The sequence below is a fragment of the Pristis pectinata genome, chromosome 11, assembly GCF_009764475.1.
Source record: "Pristis pectinata isolate sPriPec2 chromosome 11, sPriPec2.1.pri, whole genome shotgun sequence".
Lineage (NCBI taxonomy): Eukaryota > Metazoa > Chordata > Chondrichthyes > Rhinopristiformes > Pristidae > Pristis > Pristis pectinata.
In genome coordinates, this window is record NC_067415.1 from 75561068 (window position 1) to 75586348 (window position 25281).

The 25281-nt window shown below is 38.6% G+C and overlaps 1 long non-coding RNA gene across 1 annotated transcript; it reads left to right on the plus strand.

Annotated features, from left to right (window-relative positions):
* Positions 1–2141: 2141 nt before the first annotated feature.
* On the plus strand, positions 2142–19901 carry LOC127576232 (uncharacterized). Its single transcript, XR_007957191.1, has 3 exons — positions 2142–2234; positions 8382–8531; positions 19139–19901. It is a non-coding gene; the product is annotated as an uncharacterized LOC127576232 (long non-coding RNA).
* The last annotated feature ends 5380 nt before the right edge of the window (positions 19902–25281 follow it).

Below are 25281 nucleotides of genomic sequence, written 5' to 3' on the forward strand. Positions count from 1 at the left end.
GATAAAATGTCAGCACAACATTGTGGGCTGAAGAGCCTGTACTGTAGTGTTCTATGTTAACTTTGATTTTTGCCTTCTCTTGCTTGACCAGGCAGAGTTTCCAGTGTGGTTCTGGTTAGCCAGCTGAATGGGATTGTCATTTTTGGTTCCATGTTTACCTCAGACTGGGGACTGCTTGTGTGTTGCCCTGTCATCTGCTGAGGTGGGTACCTCTACTTTATTGCAGTCACTTTCAACACTCCTGCCTTTACTGGGAGAACTCAACCCTTCCAGCAGATTATTACGGGCAAGCAGAATTAAAAATTCAATTGATGCTCCTTCTGACACCACAAGGGCCAGCAATTATTTCAGGTGATCAGACTGAAATGCACAAAAGTCAGCAAGTCAACATTAACATCATTCATTGATCCTTCTTCCTTGCAAGGCTTTCCAGGACAGAGATCTTTGTGGTCAGATATGGGAGGATGGAGAAGCTTTCAGTGAGAGGCAAAGGCTGAAATGCTCACTGAGTTGCTGCTAATGATTTAGGGAGTGTCATATCCATTCTAGCAACCATTGATTCTATCAAATCTAATTAGATTCTGCTCCTGTGAAACACCTTGGAGTCCTTTTTTAAAATAAAAATGCTTTAAATGTGCAAACTTTTGCTGTTTTGCCATTTCCTTTGAAGAAGCTGTGTTTACTTCACCTAATCAAGCTGAAATTGGTGCAGGCTTTCAAAAATGCATCAATAAGGATGGATATCACTTAAACATACACAGCAGTCTCTGTCCATCAGATCATACCCATGGAGCACCTCAGTTGAACTTTGGGAGAGTTCCAAGTAGAATGGTATTGAACTTAGTGATTTGTTTTAGACAACCATGTAGAGCATAAACTTGAATATTTCCTGTATCTGGTCCATTTGGTACATTGTATCTGTCTTGCAGACTTCTTACAGAGGGTGGTGAATCTCTGGAGTTCTTTGCCCCAGTGAGGCTAGCTCATGAGAAGTGGAGGTAGATAAATCTTTGGAAGGTTGAGGGTGATGGAGGCCAGTCAAGAATCAGCCATGACCATATTGAATGACAAGGCAGGCTTGAGGGGCCTGGTGGTCTATTCCAGCTCCTACTCATGTTCTTGTGTGAATTCTAGGTTTCAGAGCAATTCCATCAATCCCCCACTTAATTTCCTGCAACCAGCTCCCCCACATGGCCATCAACAGCTCCCTTTATCTAGCACAACATCTTCCAGTGTCAACATGATTCTTGGAGTTGACAAGTCACATGCGCTACCCACAAGATTTACACAATCTGCAATGCCAAGTCAATGTTTATCAGTCACATCCATTGCTTTACATTCCATGTCTCTTAAACCAGGTAAGAAATCACCCCTCCCCCCAGCTCATTCCTCGTGGAAATGTGCAAAAATTCCATTCACAATATTATCTTGTATCCAGAGTGATTTGTTAGGCACCAGTATCTCACTCTAACAAAGTTAAACTGTCTCACTGACGATTGAAAGTTCATATCAATGGCAAATCATAAATAAAAATACTCAAAGCATATGGCTGGCTGGTCTGCAAAGAGTAAATAGGGATTACAATTTCAGGTGTTAAATGTTGCAATTTAGCTATTGAGGAATGCACCAATTAAGATATGAAAGGTGTTTATCTATTTGCATTTCCAAGCATCTTCCAATCAAGAACTGACAATCAGAAAACAATTACCAATGGAAGGAAACAGAAGATCAACCAGTTAAATCATTCCCTTTTTAATATGCACCTGTTCCTACAAAGTCCATTTTGTTCTTAAGTGATTGACAAGAAGTCAGACCATTCAGAGCACAACAAGTCTTGTTTCCATAACCCACCTCAGCTGTTCTCCATTTAGAGCATATTGGTGGAAAATTACTAAGGTATAAAAATACTGGGGGAATTATTTTTAAAAGCAACAAACACAACCAGAGTTTTTAGTTAAATGAAAACATGGGACAATCAACTTTTTCAGAGGAAGTAGTTCCTGAGAAAATGATGGTCGTGAAACTTGGAAATATTATGACCTGTATTTCATAGGTAGTTCCAAATGGAAATGCCAGCATTTAACCTCCTGTGAGTTGGGCAGGTCGTAATTTCTGCACACTTCAGTCTTTAACATGCTGGTATGGTTGCAGCTGCCATTACCTCTGGACTACACATGGAGGCTAACACTGGTACAGGAGTCTGTTGGAAAACCCAGTATCTCTCAGATCCTCTGGTAAGTAGGTTACATGTTTTTAAAGTTGTTCTGCTTGTGGTATTGTTTTAATGATTTAGTAGGTTTGTCTCCTACTATGCAAGAAATATGTTAGAAAAATAGGAAATGAATTTTATAAACCATGCAAAAATGACTTAAATGCACAAAATTAGTGTTAAACCTAAATTTATTGATGTGCCAATTCTACAAGGCAAAAATAGCAGTACAATAAGTCTCAAATCAAATAAGACTCCATCTGAGTTTATACAAGTAAAACCTCCACAAATTAATGATTCCACATCCATTTCCAGCATGCAAGCAGCAGTATGAACCCCACGGCTAGAACTGGGTGCAAAGATAAATACTGGATGACATCAGAAGCAATTTCAAATTTGGTTTTGTTACACACATTCTAGTAACTTTGAAGCATTGTCTTCCACTTCCATGGAAAATTCAGACTTCCAATGCACTGTGCACAAGTGATCTTGTGACTGGAAATGCTCAACAGATCAGGCAACACTTGTGAAGGAAAGAACAGTGTAAAAGTTGATGACCTTTTAAGCAAAGACCTCATTGATCTGAAATGATTTTTTTTCTCAATATTACCCAGCTTTCTGCACATTTCCAATAGCTTTGGTATTTTGGATTTCATTTGTGGTATTTTCCTTCGTGTGTGCATGTCAACTTATCAATGCAAAGGCACAGGTATGTTGTGGGGTACAGAATTGACTTCTCTATTGTCATAAAAATTGGAGTAAGATATCAGCATTTGTGGAATACTTGCCCATTTATACTTGGGCTGTTTTGAGATCAGTATGTGTAACATTACTGCAGTTCCAAGTGAGCTGGCTAAGATATAAACAGTCTCTGAGATGCATCTCAACAAATGAAACATTCTAACTAATCTGTAGGAACAGAAAAGACTGAGTCATTCCCTACTGGTTTTGCTGGGATTGCAGATACAAATTCATGCACTGTTTATGGAGTGGTTTTGACACTTGGCAACATTTCAATGGTTTGTTCCTGCTATTAGACAGCAGAATGCTGTTTATCCAACTGTTAACCAATACTTATTAAATATAGGGAAAATCTGGCAAGTCAAAATACTAACATCACCAACCAAGCTTTCATTGATCAATGTTCATCAATCTTCCACTAGTTTAAGGTTTGGAGTCTGACCCAAATGGACTTAAAATCTAAATATTTAATACAGACAACATCAATCTAATATTACTCAAACACTGTCAGAGCCATCTCTGTACTCAAAGCAAATCTCAAGTTATTTCCTTAACACTTTTAAGTGTTCCTATATGCTGAATTTCCATAATAAATGCAGTTATTTTATCAGATAAATCAATATGTAGGTATTAATGAGCATAAATACATGATATACTTCCTGCAGAATTGCACGTGATCAAAGTGCTAGGGTTAAGAGGCAGAAAGTAGAGTGAAAGGGAAAATGAGGGCAGTTTTGGAGAGGGGGGAAATGAGAAGGTGAAGGAGGAGAGTTAGAGGAAGAGTAGTAGTGGAATGGAGGGAGCAGGACAAGTGGAAGGAACAGTAAGAGAAGAGAATGAGAAATGGAAGAAGCAACAAGTACTTCGAGGAGTGATCGACCCTGCAGAAGTTACAACCATGTGATGACGATTTTGCTGGAAATACCAACCAGAGGTCAACTTTGTGAATGCAATTGTCCTCCATAACCAACAGCAATTCTCCTCAACTGTTGAGGTTGTAGATCATTAATAATCACTTCATCACACCTGAAAGACTACATAAGACAGAAAGCAGTGTCTGAGCTACAACTTGTCACAATCTGTCATAAAATCCTGCACAAACTTTCAACATGTGTGGAATTCAACAAGGCTAAGTGTATACTGATGTTAGGCTGGTTATCTTGGATCCAGCCTTCCCATGGTGTCTGCTTTCCTGCACTAACCTAATTTGGACACAAAGAGCTGGCTGAGCTGGTACTGTGTACCCAAGAGGTATCTTGCAAAGGTGGAGTAGGCTCCTAACTCTAAACAGGCTACAGGCATCAGATCTCTGTGCCTCAGCCCGTAACACCCTGATGACCTTTAATTGCACTCTGTGCTCAAAAGCCATTAGACTTCATGGAGTCATACAGCAAAGAAACAGGCCCTTTGGCCCACCACATCAATGCTGACCATCAAGGATCCATCTCTACTAATCCCTTTTACCAGCACTTAGTCTGTATCCTCAGCTGTTCATTTCCAATGAACAGAATCATTTAAAACCTGTCCAAATATGGTTTAAAAAAAACAAAGTATAAACAAAATTAAAAGTAATTAAATTAAAATAGGAAACCCTTTTCCTTTATTTGTAGGGGTCAAAGTGCCATATGAATCAACATGGTCACCATGGTACTTCTCTAACCTTGTATACTTAGATGTGAAGTGCATCCATAGGGAGGATATCCAACACAGAATTGGCCCACCATCTCCATGCCAAGAGATGAGTATAAACCACTGGTGATGTCCTCCTCACCAGCACACCTGACCTCCTGCTCTGCCACTGGACTCGCCACTGAACCCAGTGACAGAGTAATGCCATATTGAACATTGATGGATGCAATTTGACATCTGCCAGTGATGGTTGGCAAAAGTAGCACAGTTCCATTCATTTGAGTGGGGTCACTAACCCTGAATAAAGAGATAAGTGGTTTGTTTATTTTGAGCTTTTAATTGATTTCTGGTAGGTTTAAGTATTATGTGAGTTTATTACTTCGTAAATTATTTAAATCTTGTCACATAGAGCACAGTGACAGGCCCTTTGGCCCACCAACTTCCTGCTGATCATTAACTGCCCATTTTATTCTCCCCACATTTCCATCAGCTCCCCTCTTCACCACCCCCACCCTCCTCCCCCCTGCCCCTCCAGATTCTACCACTCACCTACACATCAGGGGAAATTTACATGGACTCTTAACTTACTGACTTGCAAGTCTTTGAGATGTGGGAGGAAATCAGAACGCCCAAAGGAAACCCACAGGAGGATGTGCAAACTCCACACACAACACCAGAGGTGAGAATTGAAGCTGGGTCACTGGACTTGTGAGGCAGCAGCCCTACTAACTGCTACCCTGGGCAAAGTCAGCAAGGCCCAACATATCACAGAACATCTCTGCATGCAAGTGGCTGGCTGCAGTCCCAGAAAGGCTTTGACAGCTGGCATGGGTTGGTCCAGTTGGGAAATATTAAGTAACAAAAATAACATTTTGCAAATTAAAATATGTTAAAATACTCATTTAAAAACAGTAAATACTTGTAAACCAACTGAATTAACTCAAATATAAAAAGCTTAATTATCTTTTGCCCAGTAGCCAATTCTTCCATTTTAATAGAACTGTTGTACTTGCACTGGGTTAACCTGACAGATTTAGTGATCAGATTTCCTGGCCTGTGTGCTGGAAATTGTGAGGAAGTCCTTCCTTTCCCAATTGGATTCCATAAAAGTCCATGGGCAACACACAGGCATCGCAGGGTTGGCACTCAACTGGAGTGGAAGGTTTTACTTTGGTTGTGTTCAGGAGTCCTTGGCATCTGCTGGGTTAGTGCTTAAAAGCTGGGAGAAGTTTTGTTCCAACGTGTTTAGAATTTTCTTGCTGCTGATGCTAATGCTTATTTAAAAATATAAAGGTAGGGTCAACAGATGTTGGATGGAGAGGATGAAATATGGTGGGCTATCATAGACATATCATTTACTACAAACTGAAGATTACCCCAAATATCTTCTCAAGCTTTGTGTCTTCTGTCGCTCTTGCAAGCAATGTGTCCGACTCGCAGAAATTGGCTCACCCACCTTGTATATACTTGCATGCAATCATAACGAGATATTTACATAATTTTTGTGCCTTTTTTCAATCTATGCAAGTTAAAGGTAGCTATGATCAAGATAGTTCAAGATTAAAATCTACTTTATTTCACATTAACCAGGAAGTAAGACTATTTCAACCTCCTGAGAAATTGGTTGTTGATGTAAACAATGTCATTTGGCAGAATGAGACAATAAATTTCCCCATCCAAAAAATGTTAAATGCCTACATCATTATGCTTCTAATTATTCACAAGAATCAGCCAATTCTGAGAAGCTGTTGTCTTGGAGAGTGAAATACAGTTCAGTCAGTACAACTGACCACAATCTTTAAACTGTTGTTGGGTACATAAGAACGTGTCCGCAATTTGATGACATTTCCATACAAAACCTAGACTATTTAACACAGTAGGCAGACCAACTTGCCCTTGGGTGTTTACAGTTTCTCTGAATAAATATAAACTGTAAGTGTTTAATAATGGATAGGAGGAAATTATAGGCAATCTTAAAATTAAAGTTTTCCAAGATTCGTATTAAAATTGTGATCATATTTCATCAGTTGTTGCTAGTATTCTTGCTCTGCAACACTGACTTAACTTTCCGTTGACCCATATTAATGATTCTGACTTTGCAAGTTGCCTGCAGGTTCTTCCAGTGGCATGTTGACATTACTGTTTAGTGGAAATGTATTAAAAAGTACCACAGAATCAGAAGTTGTGCAGCCAATAAAGGAATATTGCTGTATGGAAAGGAACTGATAATGAGGGTCCTTGAATTTTCTCCTGAAGTACCTGCATTTTTAAATGTCATGTATTTAAAATTAAATTGAAGCAGAACTATAATTTAACAGTTTACAATGGTTGATGAATGAATTGATTTGCAGGTTTTACTTGTTTTTAAGATGCTACTTTGGATTGTTATTTTCACTAAGCTGCAGAGCTTTTTACAATATTAATGCTGAATTGTTGACGATTGCTGGTGGTGCATTTCATCCATTTGGTTTCATTATCATTGAGTAGTTGTGCATTTCCTTTAAGCCTCCAAGGTCAATTTAAATAAGAAATCCCAACCAGAAATAGGCCATTAAATGATGGTCTCAGTTTCAGTCTGGGCTATAAAAGCTGATAAGCGCACACCAGTTGGTGAAACAGACTTGTTGGTGTTTTATGGATGAGTATTTAAGCCGAACATTACAATTTCTTTGAGCTTCAGCTATTTTGCTCAAACATCTTTCTTTAGTGGTTTTGGCTGAAAGATAATTGTTGTTTATTCTTTGAAAGAAAGGAGTTTTTTTTTTCTAGCCACTGAAATTTATTGTCGTGCTCATTTAGATGCACAACAACAGCTTTTTGTTATAAAGTGCCCCAAGACGCTTCACAGGAGCATTTTCAAACAATATTTTACTCTGTATCTTGTGATGAGATATTAAGACAGCTGATTAAAGTCTAGTTAATGTAGGTTTTAAGGAACCTCTTCAACCATCAGGAGGCAGAAGGGTTTGGGGAGGGAATTCAGAGGGTATGTCTTTGGCAGATGAAGGCACTGTTGCTGTTGATGGAGGGATTAAAACTGGGGATGGTCACAAGGTCAGAATTGGAAGAGTGGTTGTAACGCTGGAGGGATTCCAGAAATAAGAGGGATGAGGCTGTGGAAGATGTTGAAAACAAGTAATGAGAATTTTAAAATCAAAGCATTGCTTAAATGTGAGCCAATGTAGGTCAGAAAACACAGGACTGATTTTGTGAATGCAGTCAGTCAATTTTAATAGAAACACTGAGAGTAAGAGTAGGCCATTTGGCCTTTCAAAACTGTTCCACCAGAAAATATGATCCTGGCTGATCCATATTCAATACCCTCTTCTGGCTTTCCCTTGATTCCACTAGCCCTAAGAACAATATCTAATTCCTTCTTGAATATATTTAATTATTTAGCTTCAACTTCTTTCCACGGTAGAGAACTACAAAGGTTCACCACTTTCTGGGAAAAGAAATCTCTCCTCATCTGTCTAGAATGGCTTTCCCCTATCCTTAGACTGTGACCCCTGGTTCTTGTCTCCACCTCCTACTCCATCTAGTTTCATTAGAATTTTGTATAAGATCCCCAGTTTCTCCTCTTGAGTTAGTCTTGACTTCTTAGGAATGAGTTTGATGAACCTTTGTTGAATTCCCTTCATAGCAAGAACATTCTTTCTTAGATAAGAAGATGAAAACTGCACACAACATTCAAGGTGAGGTCTCACCAAGGCTCTGCACAATTGCAGCAATGTTAAATCTATATTTTTTCCTTGTATGCTGCCTGACTTGCTATTTTCAGCAACTTTTGTTTTTATTTCAGATTTTGCAGCATCTGCAGGCTTTTGGGGAAGCCACTATTCGTGCTGTTATGAGGCTGCTAAAACGTCTATGTGGTGGCTTCAGTGAAAGAAAATGATGATCGCCATTGATGTAAAAAGGAAAACAACTATGATAACTTCCTGTCTTTGATGTGAGTAATAACCAAATAGCAAAAAGATGCAAGCAAAATCCAGAGTGGCATAGTTAATGGAATAAGTAATTTACCCTAAAATTATTCAGCAATCCCTTTGTCATAAGGTCTCCTAGATTTAAAAAAAATCACTCCACATCCATTGCAGTTAAACAATTAAAAAGTATTTATTTCCTTTTAGACTAAATTAGGGCCCAAACAAAGCAACTCAATATCTCAAAACATTAATAATTAATGCCCAACAAATGGGAGCAAGTTTTCATCTTCATGACGTGAATCTGGTAATCTGTATCTTCATTTTGTTTCTTTGCAATGAGATTGTTACAAGTTCTCTAGTGGATTGATGATTGGCTCCACCGGATTACCTTCCCCAAGGCGTAGATGAAAATCTACCCCAAGGTGTTGTCACTTTCACATTTCCGAGCTGCACTTGGGGAAGAATTTGCAATTTTGTCACTTGAACCACTTGTGTGTGGTCTCACACAGCCCTGCTGTATCAACCTTGTGCTTCAATAAACAACACAATCAAGACAAATCATCAATGCAAGTGTTGGATATGACCCTGGATAGGAGAAAGCTGCAATTTAATGAAGACAAAAGCAAGGTGAAAACTGCTAATGTCGTTTTCTGATAAACATGGTTTCTCATGAAGTGTCCAGCTCAATCCCTAGAGGACCCATAAAACTGCATAATTCCATATAAAATATTGTACAGTTCACTAAATTAGTCTTAGAACATCCTTACTGTCCAATTAGAAAGCTGCTATATGGAGAAATAATGAAATGTTTCAAACAGGAAGCAAGTATGAGGTCTAAGCCAACCGATAACAAACATTGAAATTAGTTTCAAATTTGAGACTGAAAGCCACATTTTCTCACTGGTTCAGTACCCTATTACAACAATAACATGGCATGCAGACAGTGGTGGCAGAGAATATTCATCTTGGCCTTAGTTATTTTCACAGGAAAGTTGTCACTCATTAATTCCAGAATAAATCATAATGGTTGAACACCTTTTCCTTACACTTACAAGCTGTTCAGGCTTTTTTAATAAAATGCAGTTATCACTGATGTGTTGTAAGAACAAATGGAGCAAAAGGGACACTTAAGCCATTTTGTCTTTACGGCAGAGGAAGAGAAGTTTAAGGAAAGAAAATTTATCACTGTTAAGCATCATGAGCTGCATTATTAAAGTCATTTGTCATGGTTTGAATATTTGTACCTGATTCACTATTAAGTGGGAGCTCTAATTATCTAACTTTGTCATGTAAACCAATCAGGCAGTCTCCCCCCTACTAAACTTTATTTCTTCAATTACAGCAGCTTTATTTTTGTCACTGTTTCAGCTGAAGTAGGATCACCAGAGACCTATAAATCAGTATCTGATAATTATAGGGATGGTATCCCTTTGGTTTGTAATCCTTTGCAAGCTGTAAATCAGACTATTACAACTAGAAGTACTCAATGTGTCTCAGAACCCCTTTCCTTCACCATTTTAAATCACTACAATGCACAGCAAAGGGGTTTTTAGTACAAAATTATTCCATTCAATGGCAATTGGGAAAAGGAGTTCCATTTTGTTTTAGAGTCCTCACCTGCTCAGAAGGACTTAACCAAAGCAACTATAACTGGCATTCAAGCATTCACATTATTCTTAACTTTTTATTAAAATAGTATCATTTGTCAGTTTCCTGCTGTCTATGACTTGAGCTGCATTGACATCATTTTGTCACCCTGGTATGTCAGAGGGCTTAAAATTTCTATCTATTATGCTTCAATGAAAGCATACTGTTTCTAATGTAATTTAAAAGAGTACTCTTTGGAACTGATATTCTTGAACAAGCTTGACTGTTATAATTTGTTGCATATTACTACTGAATTTCTGAAACAGTAACTTGGAAAACATACACTTCACTACAGTATAAACAGAACACATTCACCATATCAGGCAGCATCTGTGGAGAGGGAAACATAGGCAAAGTTTCAGATTCAAGAATTTGTCAGAGCCAAAGGGTCATTCATGGCCTTCGGGGCTACGGGGCAAATGGGTCTGAATGGACAGTGTTTTCAGAGCCATCTGAGATGTAGTCAGTTGAATGATGTCCTTCAATGATGCAAGATTGGAGGAGCTGGATTTTATAGTAACAACACTATTGGTATTAGTCAGCATTCCACTGAAACAGCTTAACCTCAAGACCTCCACACAGTTCAAAGAGGAAATCGTGAAGTTGCTGTTGGTAAATTAGCCCTCTGACAATGGCTGGACTCCTTATAAACATTTCCAATGAATCAAGAACAATCAGTTGAATTGAAGGGGTAGCAATCTGTTATATGCCCTTGTTGAACTCTGATTCTTTAATTACAGTGGAACAAATTTAGTGCATATGTATACAGAGAATGATTTTCTATCCTGGGATATTTACACCTGCCTTAATTCTTTTAAAAAAATACTGTGAAGATAAAATGGTCTAATGCACGAGGTCCATTTGATTATTTTTAATGGTGTACTAAGAAATAATGGCTGCTTGGCAAACTTTTCTGGAAATCTTAGACATCAGCATTGTATTTCTTTGACATAAGCATATTTATCATGACATTTCACCTTCTAGCTTACTCAAATGTTCCAATATTTACACAATGCTCTGGTGTGTATATATTTCCATGAGGGTACTTTTTGATTAGCTAGATGACTGACAGCAGGGATCCCATTGATCAGTCATTTGCCAGCAACCAATGTCAGAAATTGGGAAGTTCATGCCATGGAGGCCATATGCTTCCCGATTTCATACCAGAGAAGGCCTGGAAATTTTAGTGCATCCCAAACAGTATACTGAATGGGCTTTGCAATGAGATCCTACTGGCTGCTTCAGTTGTGGTGAGACCTCCATTGCAAATTCCTGACATCTCTGGTTCCACTGAATGGATGATGCAGCTTCCTCGGCCAAAGATATGCCAACTGGCTCTGAGGCCAGACCTGGATGGAGGCTGGAAGATGGGTTTGGTGTGGAGGAATGGTTGATTTGGCATGGAAAGACACCTGGTGAGAGGATACATGCCTTATTACTGGCAGTGGTAAATGTCTGGGGAGGAGTGGTCAGTGTTGAATCTTTTACAGGGATTTGGGCAGAGGATTGGGGTCATAGGTAGTGATCAGGAAAGTGGACAGGGGTGGAGATTAGGGGTCTTGTGGAGGGATCAGGGTCTAGGTTTTAGGGTCAATGAACTGGAGGTTTCTTGCAGGTTTTGGACACTAATTTTGGCTGCAAACAATTCCTGATAAGATTTACACTTACCCTGGCAATGGTCACACTTCTCATGCTGAAGATAACTCTGATATTGAGGGAGAATCTATTTAGTAATCATCCCAACTTCCATATGTAGATTAAGTCCAATTAGTATAATTAAATCATTATTTTCCCCGATAGCAAAACAATTATACTTTTCAAGTTTTATAATGAGATGATTTACAATTCTGAATTATAGTGGAATGTCTTTTATAATGAAATTAATTTGCACAAATTACAAATTAAATTTACAAATTATTCTTTAACTTTACATTTCTTGTATACTAAGTGGTATGGTAACTGTTGTCACACCCAATTATAATAGGAACAGAAAACTGCATAATGTTTTTGCTCAATATCACACATATGCCCATCACATTACATAAAACAAGTTGCAGTTTTTCAATGGCCACTGTGGGTTTACTGAAGTTAGTGAGCTTTAATTGGAAACAAAGCCTCTGATCTGATGAAATGATCTGAAGATTTTTATTAGATTGATTTATAGTTCTATAATGTAATAATTGGGCAGAAACAATTGTAAATTTAGGAGATTTACTAATCTGCAGATGGAGGGTGATGTGCTTCCTTTATGCACCTCAGGTTTACTGAACCAAGGATGAATAGTGATTAGGAGCTAATTTACTAGGTTGTGCCCAACACCTAGCAAAGGAGGTGACTGAACCAGATCACTTTCAACCTGAGTCATTGTTGCTCGTTAGTGGGTTGCACAAACATCTATCATGTCACTCCCTTCATTTAGAATAAGACTAAGTGAATTTATGACCCTATGATGGATCAGTCAGTTTAACCAATGCGTCACTCTGTATTACAGACCAAGATGGTACTGATCATTAGTTCAGTTGGTAAGTCTCAGCTAGGGTAATGGTAGGAGTAGTATAGTTGGTCTCAGAAGGGAAATATAAGCAGGATTAGTAGGAACAAAGGACAAGAAACAGGTTAATCAACACCTGCCTTTCTATCAGTTTAGGATTTGCTTTTATTTCAGTTCCATTTACCCAATATTCCTCCTCAGACCTTTTAAACACCTCCTACATCTATTGATCTCAACCTTAAAAATGACTACATTATCCACAGCCATTTGGGGCAAAAGTTTGAGATGTCCATTATCCTTTTCTGGGAAAAACTTCCTGATTTCACTTTGGGCCTGCCTATAATTTTAGGATTATGCCTTTTTATTTTGGATATCCCTGTCAAATCTCTTCATTATTTTAAATATCTCAGAGATTGCCATTCAGTCTTCATCCTCCAGTTTAAAAAGGATAAATTAATCCATTATCATAATTTAATGGTGACCTCATAATCATAATGCCCTCAGTCATTCCATGGTCAAAATATTTTTCCTGGGATAAAATGTTCCAAACAGGATGGAGTACTCCCTGTGCTGCTTGTTAAGGGCCCTGGAAAATTGGAGCATTTTTGTTTACTTCAACAATCTGTCTTCAGACAAAAGCTAACCTTCCACTGTCCTTCTGCGTATTATTTATTTAAGGAAAGAACTGAGTTTTACACTGTGTGGGTCCTGTTCCTACCCTTCCTAACATCAATATCCTACAGACACTCGCATGTGAATTGGGAAGGTGGCAGAGGAAATGGGGAATCAACATTCTCAAAAGAGGAGTGAAACTGGAAGCAGTTAAATTTGATCTTTACAAAATTGATATCTGTTATATGCAAATCAATGGTAAAGTGATTCAATGGCATTGGTTTAACATCTTTTATTCTAGCTAGAACCTTGGATTCATGCTTGGATATATCCACAACATAACCATTATCAGCATGTATTACAAACTTGTAAACATGTTGTTTGTGATTTCCCGATAAATCTTGGTGGCATGGAAGAATTTGTAAAATAGATCATGTACTGACCCATTTATGATGTAATTTTGGCAGTGTTGCTGGAAAAATATTTTATGTATTTAATTTCAAGCTAATATACTTTTGATCATAGGTATATTTTCTGAAATTGTATATCCATTAATTGCTCTTATTGCGTTTGATCATGCATTATTTTTAAGGTATTGGCTTCAACAAACCATAAGAATAATGCTTGAGCCAAATTCACATATCAAATGATTCCTACTATCACCACCACCAACAACAGAGCTGCAACATCCACCATTTCATTCTCAGCTTTATAAATCTGAAAATATTCTCACCAAGCATATCAATTATGTCCTTTAAAATTAATGTTAACAGTTCTGTCATGTTTAATAATAGTTAGAGTATAGGGTTACTGGAGGAGAAATGTCATTCCTATAGGGATCATATAAAGAGCATTCACTGCATGAAGGTACATGATACAGGGATTATTTTTGCTGGTTTAAAAATTATAAATCCAACTAAAGCCTTAAAGACAATATATTTTGCTGAAACACTAGTTTTATGTTGGTGTCAGTATTATAGATTAATCCTCCATTAAAGTAATAAAACTTATAATGGGACATCCTATTCTATTTACTTATTGAAGATGTTTGAGCATCAGCTGAAGCTCCTGCTTTTTCCTGGGAGCCTTTCACCAACTCTACTCCAGCCTTGTGTAACCTTGGACAAGTAGGCATTCTCCCTTTGGTGAGCTGCATGCTCTTCTATATGACTTGACAGACCTATTGGACTACATTAACCTTTTGCAGTAATTCTCTACTGGATAATGATTATATGATAAAAGCCCTCAGAGCACATTAAAAGGGAGAATACTGGCTGCCTTTAGATTGTGGCTCTGCCTCCAGTGAATGGTGATGGAGCATTCAAAGGTGGTGTGCAAGTGTGTGTGTGTGTTTTAAAGCCAAATTGACCTTTTGCACCACCTGCAAGATTTCTTTCATTTTGTCTCATCACCCGTGTTCTTTAATTGCTCTGTTTGTGCACTCTTTCATGGCAAAAGGCTAAGGTCCATTAAGCTGCACATCATCAAATCTGAAATAACTGCTGCTGAAGGTGATTACAAATTGGAATGTAGCAATTGAGAGACAGCAGGATAGGTTTTTAAATCCTTGAGAATGAATGTGAAACTAAAAAAGACAAGGTGATTGATAATTTTGTGGTCTTAAGCCTAGGAAGTAAATTTCTGGTGCAATAAACTGATTTCAACATTGCAAAGATAGAAAAACCACACATAGTATACATGAAGGAAGAGCACAACAGCAATTTCAACATGTGCGTAAGCCATCAAGAACATGAAACTGTCTGGGATTGCATAAATTCTTAAAAAAATGCCAGGAATCAGAACCTTGACGCTTTTTTAATTATCCTCAGATAGAGGACAAGCAGCAGACTTCTGAAGGTTTGGAACTAAGTTCAACAATATAAGTCTTGCTGAAATTACTATCATTTTTAGTGCTACTTGTAATAAAGTCATGTTTCACATCGATGTGAGGGATGCCCTGCTGGAGAACCAACATTACAGCTGAAGTGCGGAATAAATATGCAGAAAAGTGTAATGATTTTATGTGTTAGCATTGAGAAAACAGCAAGTTATCACCCATGTTCCTGAAACGTAACCATAAAATGAACACACCAAATTATTACACCTTACGGCATACTTAGTTTGCAATTTAGCTGTAATGTTTCTTTTCCAGTAGGGTATCCCTTGCATTGATATGAAACATAAATTTATTACAAGTAACAAAGTAATTAAAAATGTAAAAAAACAGTAGATTAGCATTTATTGTTATGTATGAGAAAATGCTTTATATTTTAACTGAACTTTTACTTAAACTGCTCACTAGATAATTTAGAGTGCCAGCAATTTAATTTTGGTAGGTTTGAATGACAACCAAAAATCTTGGTTTGTTTCCTTGCAAACTTTATTGTGAAGATCCAGACCACATTAATTATAGAACAGCCCTTTCAAAAATCTACTCTAGCTATTTTAAGAGTTGTAATGTAGGTGGAGAGTTAATGCTAATGATATTAAAGGCACTAAATGTATTCTGTTTTTCACCATCTAATTCACAATTTTCCAAGATTCTTCCTTTGAGAGTATGACTTATTATTGTTAAATGTATGTTCTGGCCTAATGAGCATACATCTTCAAAAACACATCCAATGACATTTATAAAAATAGGACTGGGCACTTTTCACTCTTGATTTTGTGGAATCTCATTATTGGTTGTACTCTAAACTAGAATTGGAACAAAAAAAAATACTTCACTAATTGCATCAGCTAAAGTCAATTTTATTAATCTAGAAATTTGTTCCGCTCAACTGTATTTCCAGTATGATTACATTAGACATTCATTGCTTTGAGATCAATGTTATTATTATATAAAGATGTTGCCCACATATTTAAATCTTCCATTATCTTTGCTCTTATCGATTAAACATGATTTTAATAAGACATTAACCACAATCGAAAATGCTAGATTCTTCACATGCTATGGTAGCTCCTATTGATTGCTTTGAAGAATACATTCCTTGACCAATTTTTGGATCAAGAGATCAAAGCAATTGATTGAGAAGCCGCTTTGCATTGATGATTGTTGATTAAATCGAGGAAGGATAGAGAAGGAAGATAAAGGTCCTCGCTACTTGTTCTGAGTTCACTTTCATTAAATCACAATAATTTGAGAATTAAAGCCCTTTAATGAAAATTGACCTTTTGATATTTGCCTTATATTCTCAAACCTTTGTTTAATTGTTTGAGAGTTTAGAAACATATTTCAGTGCATTTACTGAATTTATTTGCCAATGTTTTTTTTGCCAGTGTGATAGGGTGAGAGAACTCTTGAGCTGGAACGGCTGTGAATTCAAATCATTCTCCATGAGCTTGAACACTTAATCCAGGATGACACTTCGCTGCAGTAGTGAGAGAATGTTAATAGTCATGTAGCATGGAAGCAGGTCCTTGGGCTGAGTCCATGCCAACCATGAAGCAGCTATTTACACTGAAGCCATTTTTTTCCCCTCACATTCCCATTAACCCCATTGAGATTCTACCACTCACTTACCCACAGTGGGCAAGTGAAAATGGTCAATTAACCCACCAACCCGGCATGGCTTTAGGATGCAAAAGGAAACCAAAGCACCCAATGGAAAGTCGCATGTCATAGGAAGAGCGTGCAAACTCCACGCAGTCAGCACCAGACAGGATCACTGGAGCTGTGAGGCAGCATCTCTACTAGTTGTGCCATTGTGCTACATGATTAGAGCAGCTGCCTTTCAGGTAAGAGATTAGATTAAGACCCAGTCTCCTCTTTTAGATATGGAGGATCCCGTGCCAGTTTTCAAAGAAGAATGGTGGAATGTGAACAAAATACAAATAAATGCCTCAATTACATTTGTTAAAAGAATCTTGCAATTTCTTACTTGAACTATTTTCTTTCAAAGAATTCTACTCTACTTTCGGTTTAGTCATGGTCATGTATCTCGATATTAACTAGATTAATTAAGTTTTTTTTAATCTTGTTATTTGTGGGTTCTTATTCTGATTACATTTCCTGCCAAATAACAGTATTTTGGTAGCAATTCATTGGCTATGAAGTACTTTAAGTCATTTTGGTAAAGTGCAAAGTGTCATATGAATGCCATTTCCACCTTTTCTTTTGCTTTTTGCTTCCAGTTCATCACTCTTTTACAAATGAGAAAGACTGATGAATTAGACAGGTTCATTGATTCACTGTCTGTGCACTGTATACGTACCTGTAGTTAGTACACTCCACCATAGAAAGGAGTTCATTCTCTCTCACTCCATTTAACAACTGTAACAAATGAATATTGAAACTAGCTGAAAATATATTAAGTGGAAACAAATAGGTTTCATTTATAACAAGTGCATTCAGGTTAATTAACAGACAGGAGCTTTTGTGTTTAAACAAGGCTCCCTGATGCTGTACATGCAGGTGCTGTTAAGGGCCAATTGAGCTCCATAGGATAATTATCAAACGCCTTTGTGCTCTTCAATTTGTTAACAAAGTACAGCCTGTAATTTGCCTAAACCCATAAACCATCATGTGTGATCCTGTGCAGCAATTAAGTGAAAATATCCCCTCATCAGAGATTCCTGAGAACAAAGATGTGCAATAATATTTAAGAAGCCAGATGGATGTTCTGAATGCTGTTATTTTGACAGCTGCGATCCAGCTTAATTGTGCACAAGACATGGAGACCACATGCAAGCACAGCTTCCCACCCCCTATCTATAATGATAACCCGATATTTTACGTTTGTTTCTCTGTTTGGTTTCGAATGTAGTCAATTTGAAAACTCAGGACAATTTGACTTGAATGCAGCAGTTGGGGAAAAAATGCACCACACAACTGATTTATTATGTAGCCAATGCAAGACTGCTCTCATATTAAATAGTAATTCACTGCAGCTTCCTTTTGATTGTAGTAATAACGATATTGAAACTCCTGTATATTGAATTACAATATGATTTTTTAAAATTGTACTTCAGGCAACAGGCCTGAATCAGTATAATGATTTTAGGTTGGATTCTTTTATTGGTAGTTTTTGCTTTAAATAAACATATTCGTGTTCCATACAGAATCGCATTCCAAAACAACAATTTCAATGAACTCAACTACTGTATAGAAATATTGATTCAGGCTCAGCAGTTAAATATTAAATCTTCATCCAAATGGAAAATATTCCCTTATTATCTGTTTTTTAATGTTTAACAGAGTAAAAGTAAAAAGGAAGCCTTTCTTTCCATAAATAAAATCAATCAATGACGTGCTTTCACCCTGAGATAGAGGTATACTTTGTAAATGTTTCAATTTGCAATATCAGGGATCAATGAGAGTTTAAACCTCTGTTTAAAACTTCAGGAGCATTCAATTTTGGATGTTTTGATAGCTTCTGGTGTGGTTTTGGCTTGACCTATTTGGCAAAAAAAAAACTCCTTTTGTAGAATTACAGCAATTATAGTTATCAACATTTTGGTGAAGTAACAATCAGTTTTTGGAAGTTTTGCCTCCTCCATCCCCCATTCTAGCCATCCACAATAAGAAGTAAATGGAAGTTGATTAAGTGAATGACTCAGGCAAACACAGGAAGAATTCACTCTTTGGCCAGTGCTAAGTTGGGACATTGAAACTAGTTGCATTGTTTCTGGATTGGCAAACATCGGCCTAATCATTAGCCAGAACTCCAGTTACAAGAGCACGTGCAGGATGTCTGGACAATATACTGGCCTTGACTTTGTATAGCATATAGTAACACATTGAAATGGCATTGTGCAGGGAATCTTTGGCAGGTTCTTCCAACTCCTCTGGTGGGAATTTCCTTGTGCACCATGTACACAGAGTTGTACAGATTCCCAACACTTCATTGTGATTATGTTGGTAACCATTTGTATTTGCAGGAAATGCTGAATTACCTTTGCCATATCTCCCTCCAAGGCCTTAAAATACTGGTCCTCTTCAAGAACTGTTGCTGGAAATGTTGGGGGTGAATCATTGAGCAGGGTAGTGAGACAACCACAAGGCCAAGCCTTCGCCTACTCTGATGCATGGTTGGACATTGATTTGGAGACCCAAGACAGAAACTCGAGCCAAAGGGAATACTTCCCTAGAAAGTAGAAAATCTACCTAATTGACTAACTATTGAATAACTTGTATTGCCAGAATTTGTTTGCTCCTTATTCCTGCAAAGCACCTCTGTGCTTCTGTTATAGATGCAATATAAACATGTTTTTATAAGAATAAAGCATTCTTGTATCAAATTCCTCACTTCCTCATTCTAACAGTGTGGATAATTCACTTAGTTTTATACCTTCTATTAACAATTAAAGTTATTGATATGTATGAATGGTAGTAGCCATTGTTCATAATGATTTCAGTCCTATATCTCTGTTCAATTGTCTGTGCAGATGTTTTGCTTCAGGAAAACTAAACAGATGTTCCCAAATGTCCAATGAGGTAGGAAAAACCTCTTGGATTAACATTAGAGAACAATTGAGAGAAGGAAAAAAAAAAGATATTGAAAAGTCATGATCTAAACTTATATAAATGGGCTTCCAAACTTTCCTGCAATGCAGTTTACAGAACGTGTTGGCTGACTCAAGCTTAAGAAAGCAATACCTGAAGTAAAATTCCTCAAAAGCCTAATCCAATTCCTACTATGCATTTCCAAATAAGCTACTTAATTCCTGATTTTAACACTTGCCCAAATATGGGCAATATGGGTTAAAAGGGATTTAACACATTTGAAAACTTTTATCTCTATATTAAATTAAAAATAAGCAATTATTAAATGACTGGGTTAGGAGTAAATGTCATTGTAATGTAAATAACTATTATACCAATAAAAAATGTTTTTTCATCCCATGAAGAAACTAATAATTTGTCCCTTTTCTGATTACATTGGAAGCTTTACTAATGGTGTTTGAAGATGAGAATTGGCCTCTGATCCTAAGGATATTACCTGGTTTAAAATAAATCAAAGTGCATTGGCTAGATCTGCAAGTTAATAAAATAAGTAAGGAATATCTATCTTTGACAAAACACATCACATCAGACTCTACCAGGCTATATAATATTACGTTGCAGGTATTCATTTTGCACAATTATCATAATGATATATTACCATAGTCTGTTCAATAGTTTAGAAAATAAAAGAGAAAAAAATTGTAATTATGGATGTTATACTCATTGTGTTTTCAAACTTCTAAACTACTGAAAGTATCACAATCTAAAGCAATGGACAACCCCACATTGAAAGGAACCATAAACCTGAAATTCAAATGTGCCTGAAAATGGCTGCACGCTAAAATGGGTGCAAAGAATCTTGATGAGTCACTTCAAAGCCTCAACATAGGTAGTGGCCAGAAGAAGGGGGAGTCTGTTTGCCCCAGAGGCAAAATTCCTCTGGGGCAAATGGGAAGTGATTGAAGATGTCAATGTCAGGGGTTTGGCTCAACCATGTCCTTTGTAGAAGTTCAATGGCCTCACTAGACTTATCAAAGTGAGACTACTTTTCTTACTGTCAGCTTATTCCTTTATTACTTGAGAAAGTTGTGCTGTCCATCACAGGCAAGGGCAGATCAGAGGTTCTGGTGACCGGCAACAATGAGGAGAGGTTGCACAGGATATCTTCAAACTTCATTCACTCCTCACCTTTCTGGCTCAGCCACCACAACTCTCTCTCTCTTCACTTCTACCCAATTCCTGCCCAATGATTTAATAGGATTATACTCTTTGCACTAATGGGTAACTCCCATCTCCCCCTCTTCCATGCAAAGTATTTTGGAAATGTAGAGAAAGCTCTGCTACTTCAGGGAAAGGAGGGGAATTATGTCATCACCACAAGCACCAGCTTAGAGAAAGGATGGACTTTGAAGTCTGAGGTTTTACAAATGGCAAATATTCTTATTGGAACATTGGAGGCTTGGGGGTGACCATCTAGAGGTTTACAAAATCATGAAGAGCATAGGTAGAGTTCTTTTCTTCCCCCAGGGCTGGGAAGTCTACAACGAGACGGCACAGGTTTAAGGTGGGAGGGGAGAAATTTAAAGGAGATCTGAGGGGTAAGTTTCTTGCATAGAGGCTGGTGAATACTCGGAACGAGCTGCCAGAGAAAATGGTAGAGGCAGGTACAATTGCAATGTTTAATAAGCATTTGGACAGGTATGTGGACGAAAAGAAGTGGAGGGAAACAGGCTGAATGCAGGCAAATGTGATTAACGTGGATAGGCACCAAGGTTGGCATGGATGAGGTGGGCCGAATGAACCCCTTTCTGTACTATACATTTCTGTAATTCTATGAGATCATTAGGTGGGAGCTGGGTAGAGGTGAAGGATTCTATAAATGCCAACTCGTTAGATAGATCACATAAGTTATGCTATAAAAGTCTCTAATTCTAGCTCCAAGGCCCAAGTTATTGAGGAAGGTTCTTCTGCTCACAATTTTTACCAGGCAAATTTTAGCAAAGTTAAATAACCACAAATTTGGAAACCTACTTGGGAAATGGAAGCAGTTCCTGAGTATGTTCACTGCTCTATGGCATTTCCAGTGGTAGGCTGATTCTCACTATTGGCAAACACTATTTGGTGTCTACAGTCAAGAGAAAAACCATGAGGCAAGTCTGCTTGTACCATGGACAAGTTGTAACTTGTTGCAAAAGAACGAGCCACTGGAGGAAATCAGTGGGTCAGGCAGCGCCTGTGGAGGGAAATGGACACCCGATGTCTCTGGTTGAGACCCTTCATCTGGACTGAAAGAGCAGAAGGGAGGTAGCCAGTATAAAGAGGTGAGAGGAAGGGGTAGGACAAGAATTGGTAAGTGACAGGTGGATCCAGGTGAGGAGGGGTGATAGGCAGATGGACTCAGGTGGAGAAGGGAAGGGTGGAAATAGTGACAAGAGGCTGGGAGGTGACAAAGGGCTGCAGATTGGAATCTGGTAAGAAAGGTAGGTGAGGCATGGAACCAAGGATGGTGGACAGATGGGAACAGTGACGGGAGGGGACCCAGTGGGAGGTGTGTGTGGGTGACAGGCAGATGAAGTAGGTGGGGGAGGGGAAAGAATCAGGGTGATGGGGGGCAGGAGGGGAGTTTGGAAAGAAGGGTGTGCGTAAGAGGACCTGGGTAGATCAGAAAGAGAAAGGAAGGGACAGAGTTGGAGCACGTTCCGTGAAACTGGAGAATGCTATGTTCGTGTGGTCTGGTCGTAGACTACTCAGGCGGAACGTGAGGAACTGTTCTCCTAGGTCTCACCCTGGCAGTGGAGGAGATCGAGGACAGACACATCGGTGTGGGACCAGGTAAGTTGTTGCCGTGGTTAGGACACAAGTGACCAAAAGATAGGCACAGGATAAATAGTTCATGACATCTGCTGCAAAACTGGTATAGATCTATGTACATTAGGTTAACACACTAAAGGAAATTAATTCCCTTTTGCCTCTTGAAGGAATACAAGCCAAGTTTATGCAACTTTTCACATTTTTTATTCATAACTTTTATGCAACTGTTGACATTTAGCATTCCAGTGAATTCACTGTAAGACCCTTTCTGAGATGTTGTTTAGAGCTATGGCACCCACGGTAGTGTAGCGGTTAGCGTAACACTATTACAGCACCAGCGACCCGGATTCAATTCCGGCCACTGTCTGTAAGGAGTTTCTATGTTCTCCCTGTGTCTGCATGGGTTTCCTCTGGGTGCTCCAGTTTCCTCCCACATTCCAAAAAGACATACGGGTTAGGAAGTTGTAGACATGCTATGTTGGCGCCGGAAGCGTGGCGACACTTGTAAGCTGTCCCCAGAACACTCTATGCAAAGATGCATTTCACTGTTGTGTTTCGATGTGCATGTGACTAATAAAGATATATTATCTCATTTACATCTTACACCACCTGTATCACAAGCAAGCTTGACATTTGAATGAATGGATTTATTTTTTAATGAGAAAGATATGACATAGTAATGAGGAGCCATGAAGCATATATTAAGGTACCTTGCACCCTGGTAGGACTGAAAAACACTCAATGCAAGTACTTTCTCATCCTGATACATTCTGTTCATGGGGACTGGTGTGCATCAATATGCAAGGTCACCATTCAGTCCTGGTGTGGGTGCCACCTTGATGTAAACTCACCCAGGAGTTCCATAGAATTAGAGGGCACGGAAACAAGAACTTCAGCCCACCAAGTCCATGCCAATTATCCACCAGCCAGTTACACTAATCCCTTATTTCCACATTACCTTCAACTCCCCAGGAATAAAAACGGAAAAAGCTGGAAATACTCGGCAGGTGAGGTCGTACTTGTGGGAAGAGACACATAGCTAACATTTCAGGTCGAAGACTGGGAAGGAGAAAAAGAAAGACGCAAGAGGCTGCAGACGCAGGGATCTGTGGTGAAAGAAAAACAAACTGCTGGAGGAACTTAGTGGGTCAGGCAGTATCTGTGGAGACACAAGGATAGTCAACATTTCGGGTTGAGACTCTGCTTAAGCTGCAGGGAGGGTGGGGAAGGGGAGATGTTTCTGATACAGTAAAACCAGGGTGACCATAGGGATAAGCTTTTCTTTTCAATTTCCGTTGTTTTTGTTTCCCCCAGGAACCCCAGAGTGTGATGGGGAGAAGGTGCAAGCTTCACACAGATAACAATGGAGGTCAAGATCAAACCCGGGTCGCTGGAGCTTTGAGGCAGCAACTTCATCAGTGGTGTCACTGTGCTGCCTGGAATGTGCCTGCTGCACAACAGTTAGGCAGTACAGTAACCTTGGTAGATGTAGACAGAGCTGTCTATGTCCTAGTACAAGGCCATTGGTGACTTCCTCCTTTCTGAAGCAGGGGCACCTGCAAATCTGCTTCGCCAAGAAGTTGATGGAGGGGAAAGCCCACCTAAAGACCTGCTGTGTGTGCAGTGTCCTCTGATCTCTCTCTTCTCCTCTTTTCCAGCTCCTCCCACTCTCTCATTTCTTTCCTGCTGCCACCCTCCTCTCCTACCCCAAAGCAAGTGTACCAGGTCACCCTGTTAAAATTGTATAGCTGTGTAGAAACCAAAAACAATGAACTTTCACGTCGGAAATTTGACCAAAAATTAAGGTTAGGCAATAGCCTCAAATGACAAATCAGCATCTAACCTCTATATGGTGCATGGGTCCTTTAAATAGTTCTGTTGAATGTCCGTTCCTGCCTATCAATACCACAAGGTTCTGGTTGAGTTCAGCACTGGCAAAACTAACATCAAGGGAAGTGTCCCGCAATAAGCCTTGGGTCTTAATTTGAATGTTTTGCGCTCTGTTTAAAATAGTTCTGACATATACCTTTGACTTCAATAGTAGAGCCTGTTTAGTTGGTAGAGAATTTCCCAAGCATATAACTTATGTGCTCCATTGGATATTTAGTTGCCAGGTTCCCTCCTGCCAAAGAAGGAACAGCAGCATTGCAGTTCAGTCCTTGGCTTTCTTACTCTGTGTTGTTGATTCCTTAAAGTTTTTCAAATCAAAGTTGACTTTATTAGGACTGACTAATATACATAACCTAGAATGAAATGAGTATCCATTGCAACATAAAAGATAACTTTGTAAGCATTCTGCCCTAAGCTTCTAAATCTCTCTGATTCTCTCTATCTAAGACTTTTAGAATTTCCTCTTTGACCAAACTTTTGCCTTGATGACATTTTTCGATAATGGTTCTGTGAAATGCCTTGGGACATTTTACCATGTAAAAAGTGCGATATAAATTCAAGATTCTCTTTGCACTGTAAATCACAAACATGATATCTTGACTGAATAAGTAGAGCTATGTTCCCAGCCTGAAGATCTGTACACACACCCCAAGGATAACACTACAATTATAGCTTTCAATTCTCTCACTGGCTTTCCCAGTCTTACATGCAACCTAAGACAGCAAAATCAGAAAGCTATTAAAGGACTGCTGAAAGGTTTTACCCTGTTAACTTGGTCTAGATCTGTCATCTGCTTCGTGACCAAAAGGTGTCAGGCTTCCTACATTAATTCAGTTGCTCTGAATAAAAGCTTCTAAAATGAGAACAGGCACTGTAC